Source organism: Emydura macquarii, unplaced genomic scaffold (assembly GCF_026122565.2).
Source record: "Emydura macquarii macquarii isolate MOO-44397 ecotype Brisbane River unplaced genomic scaffold, CSIRO-AGI_Emac_v2 contig_3714, whole genome shotgun sequence".
Taxonomy (NCBI): Eukaryota; Metazoa; Chordata; order Testudines; family Chelidae; genus Emydura; species Emydura macquarii.
The window spans coordinates 74,286-92,528 of NW_027133851.1; positions in this window are offsets into that span (position 1 = coordinate 74,286).

The following is an 18,243-nucleotide window of genomic DNA, read 5'->3' on the forward strand; positions in this document are numbered from 1 at the left end:
AATATTGGAGAAGCAAATTTAACATTTATTTGTCTTGTTCCTTTGCATCCCCTTGCTTTCCTGTCCAGCATTATTTTGCTCTTCACACTGTGGTTTTATTTTTGTCTACTTTGTGTTCATTTAACTATGTAAGATTGTTGCTTACAAGGCTTGAAAACATTATTCCTCCAATCTTCTTGCTGACCAGGTTGTCCCGAGGTACAAACTGCATATGACATTTCCTTCAGCCTTAACTTTTACACTGAGGTTTCAGTTTCTATGTCTTCTATTCTGATTTTGGAATCATGCTCATTCCTTTAGCTGCAACCCGTTTCTTCCTTCGGCCTGCCCCGCCGGCGACTCCCGCGACCCGCCCTCCTCCACGGGCACGGACAGCATGAGGCCATCAGGCTTGTCGGGCGCTTGAGTTTTGGGTTCCGGCGTGTCGAACAAAGGCTGGGCCAAAGGGGTGTCCCCCTCGGAACTGTCGCTAATGTAACGCTTTCTACGCCAGGGGGCCAAGAACTTAGGAGCCAAAACAAATTTCGAAGGCCCCACGAATGTTCCCCTCTCGGCATTTTTCCACGAGCTGTGAACCACACGGTCTCTAAACGAGACGCTTTAAGGGCCCCAAAACTTCTGTGGGGCTGTGCCGCCCCATTGGTGCACCTTTCCCTTCTGGGACGGCCTAAGCCCGCTCCGTTTGGGGGTAGGGGCGCCCCGCTCCTTTCTGTACCCTCGCAGGACCAATCCCAACTCTTAACACAAATTCAAAAACCCTTGCTGGGCCAATCCCAGCTCTCAGGGCGAAACCCTCTCCTATTGGTGGGGAGCAGTCGGGGGGCGTTCTTGGAGGGCGGTCGCACCACCCGCTTCCGGGCAGGTGACCATCTTTACCAGGAAGTCATAACCCGAGGAGGGACCGGATGTCAGGTGACTGGTTGGTGTGGGACTTCCGGTGATAGAGGCGGGTAGGGAGGGGCTTACGGTCACGGGACCGTTGATCGAAGGGCGGGTATGGCGGGGCTTACTTCATGTGGATGTTTGATTGATGGTAGGGCCTCTAACCACTGTTGTCCAACCAGTTCTCAGCCATTTTTGGGCTTTTTAACATACATGAGTTTACAAGCTACACTCATGTGACAGCAAAGGTTTTCGGCTACTATGGAAGACGTAAGCAGATTGCCTCCAGGGATAGAAATTTGGCACAGCAGCCTGGCTGACATGGCAGCTAAAGAGTAAGTAATACTTAGAAGAAGAAGGACTTCAGACAAATTTGGAAAGATTAACTCAAACTTTTAAAAGCTTTTAGATTAATCATTAATGGATGGAAAGTGAGATGTCATTCTCCTTCCCCCTCTCTGTCCCTTTTATTACCTTTTTTCCTCCCATCCAGACCCTTTACCTTTCTTTTCCTTGACCGTTTTTTTCCCCCCTTCTTTCAGTTTTTGCCAATAGATTTGTGTTGTGGTGGAAATCAATAAAATAAAAAGAAAGCAATAAAAAGAAACGTGTGCACTTAAAGGTGCATTACAGTAACTGAGTTAACATGAAAAATAAAAGGACGATTGAAGCTTTTTGAGGAGCTAATCAGGAAACAATTCGGCTTTCACTTACCCTAATATAAATGAGGAGGTCAATAGAGATGTGCTGCTGTAAAACTGGGGTAAGAGACAAATGACACCAAAAGAGAGGCGTCCTTCTTCTTCTTCTTCTCCTTCAATTTTTTATGTCTCTATATAAATTCCTGCCCAGTGCAGCTGCACAGACCCAGAATGTCACGTTCACAGCACCTTTCCCCATGTGCAGCATTGCAGTCACTTGTATATGTTTTGGTGACCCTGTGGGATTAGTTCCCAAAGAGAATCGACTGGGATGTTGCCAGGCAACTTAAACCACCCTTAGTAACAAATGGCAAAGAAGTCAGCCTTTCAGAACAAAACAAGGTTTTCTGCCACCTCTGCTCCAGAGCTGGGGTTTCAAGTGAACCCTTTGAATGTCTGGGAGCTGGGAGAGGTGAGAGCGAGTTGACTGGTCACCAGGCAAAGCAGCAGAGAGGCGCAATAAGATTGTGGTTCCCTGGCTGTTGCTTTGCAGGGACTGTGCTGTGGAGCGGTGCCATGTCACCGTGATATGACGTGGACGTGCCGAGGCAGCATTGGGCTGCAGACCTTGTCAAAGAGCAGCCAGCCTCATGCACCATCATTATAGGTGCCCCTCCATCACCCTCATTTCACCTTTGGGAGCAGATTCATTCCTGTTGTGTCTCTGATATCTTTGATGGAGTGAAATCATTGTCACCTCTTTCCTATTTCTTCTCTTCAACATTTCAGGATCTCCCTCAGCGTCCCGGCTGGAGAGAAGGCAGATGTTTCCTTTCTCTTCCTCCTCCTGAATTCTCTTTTCATCTCCCAGCCCTTCCTGGGGTGTGATCTCCTCACCACAATGCATGAATAATTCCACCGTGTTGTACCCTGTGGCCGTCAGGAAGAACAGGGTCCTGGGCGGGACCAGGGGGGGAGCTGTCCTGTTTCCTAACTTTCCTCTGTATCACACTCAATAATAGAGATCGCTCCTCTTTGCCAGCCAGCCATTGCTCTTGCTCCATTCCACCACAGCCTGGAAAGAGTCTCTCCAACACGTGCTCCCCATGACAGCCACGTACGGCAACCCCCAAATCCTTGGAAAAGTCAGTGCCGCACATGGAGGGGCTTCCTGAATTCCTACGTGGGCAAAGGTCCAGCGAAGTTAACGCAGCATCTCACATGAGTCACGATGACGCTCAACGATTCACAGATGCTTGAATTTTGACCCTGTGTCCAAACCCAGTCCCCCTTATACTTAACATGAGGAGATTTCTGGCACAGGTTTCTCTCAGCTCTAGAAACGTGTCCGATAACTGAGTGCCACTGAGCTCTCCATGCAGGCTACAAGTGTGCTGACTTCCATCACGTCTCTTTGGTAGATCAGTTATACCTCAGACAGTTTTATGGATGTGGTGCCCTAGGATAAATATGCACCACTTATGTGCATTTACATGTCTCCCTCTAGTGCCTGGACCAAACAACTATAGCAGCCTGCCACTAACTGACATACTTTAGGTCTGGAAGTAGAGGTCTGAGTTGTTGTTACAGGTCATTCTGAATTAGATAGATAGATAGATATATAGTATAGAATCATAGAATCATAGAGTTGGAAGGGACCTCAGGAGGTCATCTAGTCCAACTCCCTTCTCAAAGCAGGACTAACCTCAGCTGAATAATCTCAGCGAGGGTTTTGTCAAGCTGCAACTTAAAAACCTCTAAAGATGGAGATTCCACCACTTCCCTAGGTAACCCATTCCAGTGCTTCACCACCCTCCCAGTGAAAAACCTTTTCCTAAAGTCCAACCTAGACCTCTCCCCCTGAAACTTGAGACCATAGCTCCTTGTTCTGTCATCTGCCACCACCGAGAACAGCCTAACCCCATTCTCCCTGGAACCCCCTTTCAGGTAGTTAAAGGCTGCTATCAAATCTCCCCTCATTCTTCTCTTTTGCAGACTAAACAAGCCCAGTTCCCTCAGCCTCTCTTCATGCTCCAGCCCCCTAATCATTTTTCTTGCTCTCCACTGTACTCTCTCCAACTTGTCCACATCCTTTTTGTAGTGGGGGGCCCAAAACTGGACACAATATTCTAAATGCGGCCTCACCAATGCCGAATAGAGGGGAATAATCACTTCCCGTGACCTGCTGGCAATGCCCCTCCTACTAATGCAGCCCAATATGCTATTAGCCTTCTTGATAACCAGGGCACACTGCTGACATATCCAGCTTCTTATCCACTGTTACCCCCAGGTCATTTTCTGCAGGACTGCTTCCTCGCTTGTCGGTCCCCAGTCTGTAGCTGTGCATGGGATTCTTTCATCCTAAGTGCAGGACTTTGCACTTGTCCTTGTTGAACCTCATCAGATTTCTTTTGGCCCAATCCTCCAGTTTGTTTAGGTCCTTCTGTATCCTATCCCTACCTTCCAGGGTATCTACCACTCCCCCCAGCTTAGTGTCATCTGCAGACTTGCTGAGGGTGCAATCTACCCCATCCTCCAGATCATTGATGAAGATGTTGAACAAAACTGGTCCCAGGATCGACCCCTGGGGCACTCCGCTTGTGACCGGCTGCCAGCTAGACATGGAGCCATTGATCACTACTCGTTGAGCCCTATGCTCTAGCCAGTTCTCTATCCATTTTATAGTCCATTCATTCAACCCATACTTTTTTAACTTGCTGACAAGAATACTGTGAGAGACTGTATCAAAAACTTTGCTAAAGTCAAGGTATATCACGTCCGCCGCTTTCCCCATATTCACAGAGCCAGTCACCTCTTCATGGAAAGCAATCAGGTTTGTCAGGCATGACTTTCCCTTTGTGAATCCATGTTGACTGTTCCTCATCACCTTCCTCTCTTCCAAGTGCCTTAAAATGGATTTCTTGAGGACCTGCTCCATGATTTTTCCAGAGATTGAGGTAAGACTGACTGGTCTGTAGTTCCCCGGCTCCTCTTTCCTCTATTTCTTAAAGATGTGCACTATATTTGCTTTTTTCCAGTCCTCAGGGACCTCCCCCTGTTGCCACGAGCTTTCAAACATAATAGCCAATGGCTCTGAAATCACCTCAGCCAACTCCCTCAGCACCCTCGGGTGCATTGCATCTGGCCCCATGGACTTGTGCATGTCCAATCCTTCTAAATAGTCTTGGACCTGTTCCTTCAGCACTGGGGGATGTTCACCTCCTCCCCATTCTGTGCTGCCCAGTGAAGCAGTCTGGGAGCTGACCTTGTCTGTGAAGAAAGAGGCAAAAAAGACATTGAGTACCTCAGCTTTCTCCACCTCCTCTGTCTCTAGGTTGCCTCCCCCATTCTGTAAGGGGCCCACACTTTCCCTAATCTTCCTCTTGTTGGTAACATACCTGTAGAAACCATTCTTGTTCCCCTTCAAGTCCCTTGCTAACTGCAACCCTAATTGTGCTTTGGCCTTCCTAATTTCATTCCTGCGTGTTCGAGCAGTATTTTTATAATCCTCCCTAGTCATCTGACCAAGCTTCCACTTCTTTTAAGCTTCTTTCCTGTGTTTAAGTTCACGAAAGACTTCTTTGTTAAGCCAAGCTGGATGCCTACCATATTTGCTATTCTTTCTACACATCGGGATGGTTTGTTCCTGTGTCCTCAATAAGTATCTATCTATCTATCTATCTATGTATCCCCAACAACATCTACCTTATATGTGAATTGTTATAAAATTTGCAGGTGAAACCATACGAGAAGAGGTTGGGAAGAGAGGAAGTCATTGCCTCTCCAGATCTCTTGTTAAATTGGCTCACTTTCAACAAGCTCCTTAATGACACACATATCTCTCTTTGGCTGCCCTGCTAGCAAACTTAACTTTTCCCCCTGACTAGGTACTCAAGACACTTATAGGGGAAACCGAGGCACATATAAAAATATTACAAAAATTTCCACTTCGTCAGACATATTAACAGCAGTATTATATGCATGACACCCGAGGTAATTGTTCTGTTGTACTTGGCGCTGATTCGGATGCCGCTGGAGTATTTTGTCCAGACATGGTCACCACACTTTAAGGAAGAAGTGGACAATTTTGGTAGGTAGCGGTTGGGCAGGATCAGGGAATGGTAGTATTTTAATTTCCAGCCTCAACAATGTGTCCAAAAGCAAATTACTGCTGTCAGGGAGCAACTTTGGAGGACAGGACTAGCACTCAAAATGATCTTGATGAATTGGAGAATTCATCTGAAATTCACAGAATGAAATTCAATGGAAACAAGTGCAAAGTATTACAATTCAGAGGAAAAAATCAAATGCACAAACACAAAATGGGGAATAACTGTCCATGGGGCCATCCTGCAGTAACCAGTGGTTATAATGGATCACAATTGAACGCGAATCAAGGAAGTGATGCAGTTGCCAGAAAAGGCTGATATCATTCTGAGATGCAATGACAGGGGGTCACAGGAGAGGTAATTACCCCTCTTCACATGACACCGATGAGGTGTCAGTTGGAGCACTGTGTCTGGTTCTGGGCACCACATTTTAAGGAGGACGTGGACAAATTTGGCAGGCCATGGGTGGGAAGGATCAGGGAATAGTAGAATTTTAGTTTCCAGCCTGAAATCACCTGGCCAGCAGGAAATTTCTATTTTCAGGTGGAAAGCGAGCAGCATAGAAGAGGGAACTGTGTCTTCCTGAGTCAGCAATCCTTCCCTTGGCTGGTCCTGGGACAGCATAGCAGAGCCCCACCACAGGACTGGAAGCTTGTGGCCATGGAAAATTGAATCACACCGAAGGGGGGGCCGAGATCTAAATGAGCTCTGTCCGCACACCTGTAAGTTTACCTTCCCTTACTCAGTCAGGGCAGGAAACAGAACTGCAGCATGTATATTAGCAGGAGAGGAAACAAAGTTTGGTTGATTTACCTCTGATGTCAACATGGCCCCAATTCAGAGTGACCTGAGCCACTGACTTGGCCACATGTTATCCAGAAATCTCTTGGTGTCAATTGGCAGAGGGCAGAGGGCTGCAGAGATTTATGGGAATACTCTGGGTTTGCCAAAAGGGGGTCATGTCAGGTCTCTACTGAAAGCCTGTGTCACGCTGCTCATCTTGATCATCACAAGACGTCTGTACGGATAATCATAGAATCATAAAATATTAGAGTTGGAAGGGACCTCAGGAGGTATCTAGTCCAACCCCCTGCTCAAAGCAGGACTAACCTCAGCTATATCATCCCAGCCAGGGCTTTGTCAAGCCTCAGCTTAAAAACCTCTAAAGATGGAGATTCCACCACCTCCCTAGGTAACCCATTCCAGTGCTTCACCACCCTCCTAGTGAAAAACTTTTTCCTAATGTCCAACCTAGACCTCCCGCCCTGCAACTTGAGACCGTTGCTCCTTGTTCTGTCATCTGCCACCACCGAGAACAGCCTAGCCCCATCCTCCCTGGAACCCCCTTTCAGGTAGTTAAAGGCTGCTATCAAATCCCCCCTCATTCTTCTCTTCTGCAGACTAAACAAGCCCAGTTCCCTCAGCCTCTCCTCATGCTCCAGCCCCCTAATCATTTTTGTTGCCCTCCGCTGGACTCTCTCCAACTTGTCCACATCCTTTTTGTAGTGGGGGGCCCAAAACTGGACACAATACTCAAATGCGGCCTCACCAATGCCGAATAGAGGGGAATAATCACTTCCCGTGACCTGCTGGCAATGCCTCCTCCTAATGCAGCCCAATATGCTATTAGCCTTCTTGACAACCAGGGCACACTGCTGACTCATATCCAGCTTTTTATCCACTGTTACCCCCAGGTCCTTTTCTGCAGAGCTGCTGCCCAGCTCGTCGGTCCCCAGTCTATAGCTGTGCATGGGATTCTTCCTTCCTAAGTGGAGGACTCTGCACTTTTCTTTGTTGAACCTCATTAGATTTCTTTTGGCCCAATCCTCCAGTTTGAAATGAAATATTCATGTTGAAATTTATTTTATTTTATGGTTTTTAATGTTCTTATTAATTGTATTATTTTACTTTACTTTATTTCATGCCATAATTCAACATAAAATAGGAGTCAAAACATTCCATTATTTTATTTTATTTATAAAATCATTAAGGACCGCTGCTACTTGTTATTCAGTTTGGCAGAGTTCAATTTTTATTTTGATACATAATTTGACGGATAATATCAATGCTTATTTTTAAGCATTTTTTAAAATTGATTTAAGTTTCCATAGTGATGGGAAAGTGGGCAGTCAGACAATGGGGGCAGAAATATGATAATTATTTAATGACAGTAGACTTTGATATTCAAAATGTTCAAGATTGATAGCTGTTAAAACACTAATTGCCAAGATCATATGGCAAAATATAAAAAGTAAATATCCTTAAATCAAACTCTAATAACTTCTCCTGTAACATTTGTATTACTTTGCTTAGGTGTAAATTTCTGTTATTATCAATGGAAATATTTTCCCATTGGTTTGTGGGTACAGTGAAATTGATGTTTACCTCCGTTTACCAATAAAAATCTAATCCTTCCACACCTACTTATTATTGACTGAAACACCTCCTCTTATTCTGTAGATCAAAGTGACTTCAGTTTCCCTTGTGAGGAAACAGTTTGACATTTTGGCCAGGGAAATAAGATACGTGCTCAGGGCTAGATTCAAAAAGGAATATCGGCTTTGCAATTCCAAACATGCCAACACTTAGAAAATCACTGGGAAGTGATTATTCCCCTCAGTTCGGCACTGGTGAGGCCACATCTGAAGTATTGTGTCCAGGAAGGAAATGGACAAATTGGGGAGAGTTAAGTGGAGGACAAGAAAAATAATTAGGGGACTGGAGCACATGACTTATGAGGAGAGGCTGAAGGAACTGGGCTTTTTGAGTCTGCAGAAGAGAGATGTTAGGGGGGATTTGATAGCAGCCTTCAACTACCTGAACGGGAGTTCCAGAGAGGATGGCGCTAGGCTGTTCTCAGTGTTGGCAGTGACAGAAGAAAGAGCAATGATCCCAAGTTGCAGTGTGTAAGGTCTAGTTTGGATATTAGGAAAAGCCATTTTCCCTAGGAGGGAGGTGAAGCACTGGAGTGGGTTACCTGGGGAGGAGGTGTGCCTTGACGAAGCCCTGGCTGGGATCGTTTAGTTGAGGTTGATCCTTCTTTGAGCAGGGGGTTGGAGTAGATACCTCCTGAGGTCCCTTCTAACCCTGATCTTCTATGGTTTAATGATTCTAACAATAAAATCTGATCACTTGATCCACTCTAGCAACAGGCATATTTTGACAGCACCATGGATTTTAGCAGATTACGTCCTTTCATTAGGCATCTGACGTGTCCTGCTTCATATGAATTATTACAACCGTACAGAAATGATGAATATGGGGTTTTAAAGTGCACTGCTTTGGGCCCCTGACCTTCTTCCTCTACGTCAGCCAGTGGCTACCCCTAGCTGCAGCTTTGGAATGGCCAGGCCTTCCTCTGTTGCTCGTTGCTTCTCCGCCTTAACCAACCTCTTCCCTGGGCCAAGGGCCCTAAAGGCCTGGCCCTTGAGTAAAGAGGTTATGGCAGTGGTTTGGGAAATCAGGGCATTGCTAGTTTGAATCCCTCTCCACCCTTGCGAGAGGTCTCCATTGTAGATGCTCCTGGCACATCCCATGCCATCTTCAGTGGCTCATCATTTCTCCATCTTAACCAACCTCCTCCCTGGACAGAACATCCCCTTGTATTCACACGCTAGACACTACTGTAATAATCTTCATACAGTCATGCCTTATAAGGTGTTATTTGAAAACTCAGAACCTGCTGAACAGTAAAATGCACCCAGTAACATTATGCACATGAGCTGAAATCATGACTGACTTGTTTCCCAGATAAGTTTGAGGAGTTGCTAAACCAGTTTCTCAAAGACAAAGGGCAGGGCTAAGCCCCAGTCAGGTGTCAACAAAGCTGATGGGCCATCCCCTATCAAGTGGCCGTTCTATGGCAAGAAAGGGAGGGAAAGGGGTAAAGAGATCTTCATCTTAGCTAAGACACATCATGGGCTCTCTTTCCTCCCTGAAAACTCTTGGCCCTCAGATGGAAATGCTTTTCAAAGAAGAGCTGAAACAAAGGAGGGGCAAACACCCCAAGATACCCCTCTCTTCTCTCTCCCTGTCCATCTCACGCTTTGCACCAGAGAAGACAAAAGAAGCAGCCATTGTACTCTGGGGGAAGAATCTTGGCCAGAAGAGTTCGGTCAGTAATGCTGTTGAAAGCACGTGGTGAGAAACTTTGCTTTAAAGCTAATTTAGCTTGTTCCGTTAGGCACTTCACAGTGTTTTATATTTATTTTTCTTGCAGTCATTTCTGACTCTCATCCCTCACTGCTTGCACTCACTGAAAATCTCTCTCTTTGTAGTTAATAAACTTGTTTTATTGTTTTATCTAATCCCGTGTGTTTAAGTTAAAGTGCTGGGTAATTCCATTTAGGGTGGCCAAGTTGTGTGTACATTATTCTCTTAAAGGAATAATGCACTTGATATATTTGGACTATCTGGGAGAGGCTGGGCAGTACAGGATATACATTTCCTGGGGGGAAAATCCAGGACTGGGAGTGTTTGGGGTCAAGGGGCGCACAACCCCCCCCCCACTGGTCTGGATTGCACCCCAGTATGTCACAGTCATCGACTGGGGTTTTCAGATATGCCCAGGCACCTAACCCCTGTTGATTTCAGTGAGAAATAGGCATCTAGGGCCTGATTTTTAAAGATATTTAGGTGTTTAAAGATGGAGACAGGGGGATATTAAAATAAGCGTTTTATTCTTTTTGATGGAAATGGAATGCACTGACATGTCAAAATGAAATTTAGGTTTTGATTCTCTGAATCAATCCCTGAATCAATTCCAAATAATTCCTGTTTGAACAACAACATATCTTTGGAAAAAAATCTTGGCCTTTTCTTTGTTAAGCTAAATCAATTGAGCTTCATGATATGCATACCAGATCTGCAGCTTGTGTAAACTGGAATCATAGCACTGGACTCAATGGAGCCAGTCCCAATGTGATGTAAATGGATGTAGTTCCATTGAAGCCAATAGGCCAGATCCGCAGATGGTATAAATTGGTTACGTTCTCTCAAAGTCAAGAAATTCCACTGGTTTGTGCAGGATCTAGCTCTAATTGTTAAGCTCTGATTCTTCTCTCACATATACCCATTTTACACCAGTCTGAATCCTTTGACGCCAATCCTGATTTATAGATACAAGGAAAAGAAGGTCCTATCCTTGATTTTTAGTGTCCATGAAACAGGAATAAGTGACAAAGCAGTTTAATAGGCACTGCTTAGGCACAAAATGACAGCCAGATTCTTCCCTCCCACAAAATGCACACCTGTTAAACATCAGGATTGAGCCAGATCTTCTGCAGGTGTAAATCAGACCAACTGCATTGATATCTGTGAGAATCTGGATTTCCATTGGTGCAACTGAGAGCAGAATCTGGCCCACTTATATATAACTGTTGTTGTCATGGAAACAAGGGGCCTGGACCATAAGGCTCACAGTGAAAAAGTATGTATTGGAGAAAGACAGATAATTAATTCTTGGCAAATAACCTCCACCCAGTCAGTCTCCGCAGTGCAGCTTTGATCTCTTTGTTCTTCATGCTGTAGAGGATGGGATTCAGCACTGGAGGGACCGTGAATACAGAACAGCTGCCACGAGATCCAGCCCTTATGTGGAGCTGGAGGTGGGTTTCAGGTGGTCAAAGATGCCAGTGAAAACGAACAAGGAGACCACAGTGAGGTGAGGTGAGGCAGGCAGGTGGAGAAGATTTTGTGCCGGCCCTGCTCAGAGGGGATTCTCAGCACTGTGGTGAAGATCTGAACGTAAGACACAATTATGAAAACAAAGCAGATTAAGACTCAGCATGCACTAAATGTGAGAGCCCCAATTTTACTGAGGTGAGAGTCAGAGCAGGCGAGCTTGAGCAATTGGGGGATTTCACAGAAGAACTGATGCACCCTGTTGCCTACACAGAAGGTTAATGCAAACGTGTTCCAGGTGTGGAGTGCAGAATTGAGAATCCCACTGATCCAGGCCCCGGCTGCCATTTGGAGACAAACTCCCCTGCTCATCACTCTCTCATAGTGCAGCGGTTGGCAGACAGAGATGTATCTGTCGTACGCCATGATGGTGAGAAGGGAAAAATCTGCTTCCATAAACAAGAAGAGGGAAAAGACTTGGGTGACACAGCCAGCGCAGGAAATAGAAGTGGTGTTCATGAGGGAATTAGCCAGGGATTTGGGAATGGTGACAGAGATGGAGCCAACGTCTAGGATGGACAAGTTCATAAGGAAGAAATACATGGGGACATGAAGGTGATGGTCGAGGGCTACAGCTAAGAGGATGAGAAGATTCCCCATCAGGGCTGCAGGTAAAGCAGTAGGAGCAGGATAAAGTAAAGATTCTGCCTCTCAGGAACTTCAGAGAATCCCAGGAGAAGGAATGTGGTGACAGTGGTTTGGTTGGACATTGTCTTTCTCAAAACATTGTGTGCTTCCTGTGGAGGGAAAGACAAGAACTAGGGTCAGAATTAGGCTAGTAAAATGACTCTCCTTTTGTGCTAACCACCTTAATATCCTTGAGCCATATCCTCAGCCTGTGAAGTTTGGTTTAATGTGGAAATGAGGGTGGGGGAATCAGCTCCATTGTCTCGAGTGGAGTTACTCCAGATTTACACTGGGCTGATAATCAAGTCCATTGACCAAAGAGGATTACTTTTTATTTACACCAAGTTGAAGGAAAGTAAAATCAGGACCAATTGTTTGTAAATCTTTTTCACGCAAAGAGGCATTAGGTTAGGTAAATTTTATCCTCATTTTAGAGAGGGGGGACTGCAGACGAGAGAGCTAGATTCTGCCGTCATGTACAACAGCGTAAATCTGGGGTAATTTCATTGAAACCAGTGGAATTTCTGTGCATTTACCCTGCTGTAAATGGAAGTAGCATCTACCACGGAGATGAAAGGGCTTGCTCATGGTTCCACGTTGACATTGCTGTAGAGTCAGGAACACAGCCTAGGAGGAGTCCAGGATCCCAGCTGGAAGAGGCTGGGAAGAAGACAAAGGACATTTCGATCTCATGCAGGCTGACCAATAACTACTCTTTCTGGAGCACTCATCTGCAGGGTCACCCAATCTCCCCCCTGTGCAAGTCATTGGGTTATTTCACACTTGGCAACGCTTCTCTCCTGGAGGTGGGGGTTGGCAGTGACAGAGCAAACACTTACATATTATCACACAACACGGAATAAAGATGTGACAAGTGAGATTGATGTGTGCACCCACTCCCCAGCACCCCAGACAATCTAAACACTGAACACAGTGTAATAAATCTAATACTGGTGTGAACAGCACTAACCCACAGCTCAGCCAGGCCTTTGTCAGTGTTCAGTTGAGGATTATTAGATGCTCAAATTAAATGTATACCTCGCATAATAATAATTAAAATAAAAGAGTAAGAGAACCAACAAATAGGGCACCTTTGTTAAACAGAGTAAGAGAGATGGTTAGAGGCAAAAAGTCATCCTTTAAAAACTGGAAGTCATTTCCTAGTGTGGAAAATAGAAAGGGGGAATAAACACAGACAATTCAAGTGTAAAAGTCTGATTAGGCAGACTAAGAAAGTATTTGAAGAGCAGCTAGTAAAGCACACAAAAACTAACAGTATTTTTTTAAGTACATCAGAAGCAGGAATCCCGCCAGACACTCGGTGGGACCACTGGATGATCGAGGTGCTAAAGGAGCACTCAAGGAAGACAAGGCCATTGTGCAGAATTTAAATTATTTCTTTCCATTGGTGTTCACTGCAGCGGATGTGAGGGAGATTCCCATACCTGAGCCAATTTTTTAGATGACAAATCTGAGGAACTGTCCCAGATTGAGATGTCATTAGAGGAAGTTTTGGAACAAATTGATCAATTAAAACAGTAATAAATCACCAGAACCTGATGATATTCATTCAAAAGTTCCTCAAATTTAAAATTGCAGCACTACTAACTGTGGTATGTAACCTGTCACTGAAATCAAGCTCTGTGCTAGATGGCTGGAGGATAGTTAATACAATGCCAATTTTTATAAAGGCTCTGGAGGTGAGCCTCATAATGAGAGGCCAGTAAGCCTAATTTCAGCTCTAGGAAAATTGGTTGTAATTATAGTAAAGAGCAGAATTACCAGGCACAGATGAACACAGTATGATGAGGAAGAGTCAACATGGATTTTGTAAAGTAAAATTGTACCTCACCAATCTATTAGAATTCTTTGACGGGGTCAACAAACACGTGGGCAAGAATGATCCAGTGGCTATAGTGTACTGGGACCTTCACAAAGTCTTTGACAAGGTCTTTGCCAAAGATTCTTAAACAAAATAAACAGTCATGGGATAAGAGGGAAGGTTCTCTCCTGGATCAGTAATTGGTTTATAGACAGGAAACAAAAGTTAGGAATAAATGGTTAGTTTTCAGAATGGACAGTGATAAAAAGCAGGGTCCCCCGGGACCTACTGACCAGTACTATTCAATGTATTCATAAATGATCTGGAAAAAGGAATAAACAATGAGTTGGAAAAGTTTGCAGGTGATATAAAATTACTCAAGATAGTTAACTCCAAAGCTGTGAAGAGTTACAAAGGGATCTCACTACACCGGGTAACTGGGAAAGAAAATTGCAGATGAAATTCAATGTTGATAAACGCAAAGTAATGTACATTGGAAAACATAATCCTAACCATGCAGACAAAATGAGGGGTATAAATTGGCTGTTACCACTCAAGAAATAGATCTTGGAGTCTTTGTAGATTCTTCTCTGAAAACATTCTCTCATTTAGCAGCGGTAGTCAAAACATTTTAAAAAAAGCTAACAATGTTAGTAAGCATCAGGAAAAAGACAGATAATAAGACAGTAAATATCATAATACCAGTGTGTAAATCCATGGTACGCCCGCACCTTGAAAACTGTGTGAAGTTCTGGTTGCCCCATCTCAAAATAGATATATCAGAATTGGAAAAGGTACAAAGAAGGGCAATAAAAATGATTAGGAGAGTGAACAGCTTCCACATGAGGAGAAATTAAAAAGACGGGGACTGTTAAGGGGGGTATGGTAGAGATCTATGAAATCATAAATGGTGTGCACAAAGTGAATAAGGAAGTGTTATTCACCCGTACACAAAACACAATAACCATGGGTCACCTGATGAAATTAATGGGGAGCAGAGTTTAAAAAAAAAAAAAAAGGAACCACTTCTTCACACAAAGGAGAGTCAACCTGTGGAACTCATTGCCAGAGGATGTTGTGAAGACCACAAATATAACTGGATTTTTAAAAGTATTAGGTATGTTCACAGAGGGTAGGCCCATCAGTGGCTATTAGTCAAGACGGTCAGGGAGGCAACCTCTTGCTCTGGGTGTCCCTAAGCCTCTGACGTCCAGAAGCTCTGACTGGATCACAGGGGACGGATCTCTTGCTAATTGCCCCAGTTCTCTTCATCCCCTCTGAAGTATCTGGCCCTGGCCACTGTCGGAAGATGGGACCATAGGTCAGATCCAGTATGGCCATTCTTCTGTTCCCTAATCTGTGTCTGTCTGTCTTGCCAAAGGCAGGAAAAATAACTCCTATTCACAGCGGTTCACTCAACATTCAACAACAGGATTAATTCTTTCTTCCCCGCTACGAGGAATTGCCTGACAGAATAAGAGACTCTAAGGGTTTCTCTACCCTCTGCTTTAGTCTGCACTACAGGGGCATACATTCTAGCATTCAGTAATGTGCTGTGCGCTAACTGGTCTGCATAGACTGTGCTGGCATGCAGTGCAAGTTCCCTAGTGGATATTAACACAGCACTGTTTGAAATGGAGCTACGGGAACGCGCACTATGGACCTTTGGGTGTGGGACAAGCTAGTGAGCAGTAGCCTATGAACTCCTATCCTGTGGACTACTGCCCCACATAGGCAAGCTCTAGCTGATGTCCCCTTTCTGAAACAGGGATTTGAGTGAGTTTTCATTATCCTTGTTTAAAAGAACCACCCAATTTCACTCTCAGTTTGCTTTATGTCTTCTTTGATTCCTTTTCCTTGTGTATCCCAGTCAATACATTTCCAAACTTTGCCATGTATTTTCCAGTGCAGGTGCCATGCCAGGGTACTGAAAATAAGGGTGCTGGATATGCTGGGAACTAAATTGCTGGAACTGCCACACCTCTGGCTTAAAGTGGTTTCCATCATATACAGGGTTTACGGTTTTATTCAATGGCTTACAGCACCTTCACTATAAAAATTGTTCCAACATCACTGCATGGGAATCAAAACCATGTTTGACTATTTAGTATTGCCCATGGACAGGGACAGGCCAACACCTTTGACTCTCTGGGACAATTTATGCCAACAAAATTCACAGAACACATCAAATGAATGGAAAGAAAAAGCAGGAACAGCAAATAGCTAGCGTGATAAAAGTAACAACAAACTGATAGAAACAAGAACAAACATAAAGATAAAGAGAGGGAAAGACAGAACTACCAACAAATAACTAGATCAGTACATGGATAGATAGATTCTGTATTTGTTTTTCACTCAGCCGTGCATGTGTGTGTGAGAGAGAGAGAGAGATTTACTGGAATTTTTCCGTCTTTCCCTACCTCTTTTATCACTCACTGCTAAACAGGCCCTGTAATATTTCCTGTGAACTATCAAACCCAAGACACAAACATGTAACAGTTACAGACCACTTTCATTTACGTTTCTCCATCCATTTGAAAAATAGGTGACTTATTATGATTAAATCTCCCACTTCCCAGGGGAGAAAACTGAGGCACAAACATTCTATCATCTTTTTTTCTAAGGTAACCCCCATTTGGGCTGGTTCGGTTTTCTATGGCTAAATTAAAATAAGACCTGAAAGCGTGAGAATAAGTACATATTGTTGAATTACATTTTTTTTCTGTAAATGTCGCCTCTGTAACCCCATGTATATTTCATTTCAACAGCAAACTTACTGTGCCAGTATGTGGGGAATCCTCCCAGCTCTTCTCTCCTCCAACACCAGACTCCTTGCATCTATCTATCTACCTAGCTATCTAGCTATCTATCACCCCTAGCAATGTATTAGGAGAGGCTGTTCTCGCCTGCTATTGGAAATATACTAAGACATATTGCTCTCTGCAGACAAGCTGTGTATGGTTGTCTCTGGTGCTGTTGGGAGGATATGTATCCATATCTATTCCTAAGTGCTTTCAGGCACCTGCTCCCTGGAGCCTTGAACTACACAGGAGCAGAGTCTCGGAGATCAAGGTTACTTTCTGTCTGTACTGTACTTTCCTGAAAGCTGCCAGAAACGCAAGTGATCACAATTACAGAGAAGCAGTGGGGCATAGAGCAGTGACTGTGATCCGATAGATAGAGACACAGAACTGCTACTCAGGAGACCTGGCATCTATGCCTTGACCTGCCATGTGACCTTGGGCAAGTCACTTCTCCACTCTGTGCCTCGGTTTCCCCTCCCGTTCTCCCTCCCATTGTGTGTTTAGATTGAAATTTCTGTGTGGCACAGGCTGTCTCTCACTGTGCGTTTGTGCATCAGCTGTGGGAATGGGACCACCAGGTGCCAGGGTAATGCAAAGTAAAGAAGAAATGTGTCTTGCTAAAGTGAGCAATTCTGTATAATTAAGCCCATAACCTTTCGGTGATCCATGTGTCCATGTCTACGTACCCCCCCACCACACACACACATACTGTGTGAAAAAAACAAATAACATGTCAACGTTCTATGAGATGATCATACTCAAAGTCAGAGAGGGCTCAGATCAAAACCATCTAGAACTGGGACTTTCAGGGGAGCTCCTGTGTTAGGATTCCTGGGTGCTACTCCTAGCATGCGGGGTTACCTTAGGCAAGTGCTTTCAATGCAGGCTCTCTGGTTCCCTTCCCACTCAGCACCCGTTTTATCTGTTAGACTGGGAGCTCATTGTGTCTTACCTTGTTTAGTGGGCCAAAACCCTCAGGGACCATTTATCAGACACGTTTTTACGGTGGTTACCCTGCAGTATTGCATCATGGGAATGTTTATTATTATTATTATTATTATTATTATTATTTTATTATTTATTTGTTTTGTGTCAGAGAGTCAGAGATTCCGAGGCCAGAAGAGACAACTGGGATCATCTAGTCTGACCTCCTGTAGAACACAGGTCAGAGAATTTTCCCAGCAGCACACAAGATGTTTAAGTGCACAAAGGGGAAAGCTACTGTCTAAAATGTATCCCCATCAGTCACCACTTCATCCTGACCACAGATGGACCGCACAGGTTTTGGGGAGTCAGGAGTTTTGTTAAACTCTCCACAGAATTCCTGCATTTTACTTGCTCAAATGCCCTCCCTCTCCTTCGACTTTCCTTACAATTATCACAGGGCCTAAGCGCACATTCACACTATATTATCCTGTAACTGTAACTATAATGGATAAACTTCCTGTCTGTGGCTCTGCTGCTTTTGCTGCTGCACCTGTGTTTTCTCCTCCAACTCCCCTTCTTCTCGGCCTTCTCGCTCACTGCCCACTGACACACTGACCTTTATACTCTCCTGTCAGAACTTTCTAGACACTTTTGCTCGTAGCTTTCTGTCAGCTATTTCTGAGTGATAAACAATTATCTCATCCCTGCAGTGTACGTGCCGCCCCACAACGTTGTTGCTGATGTTGATC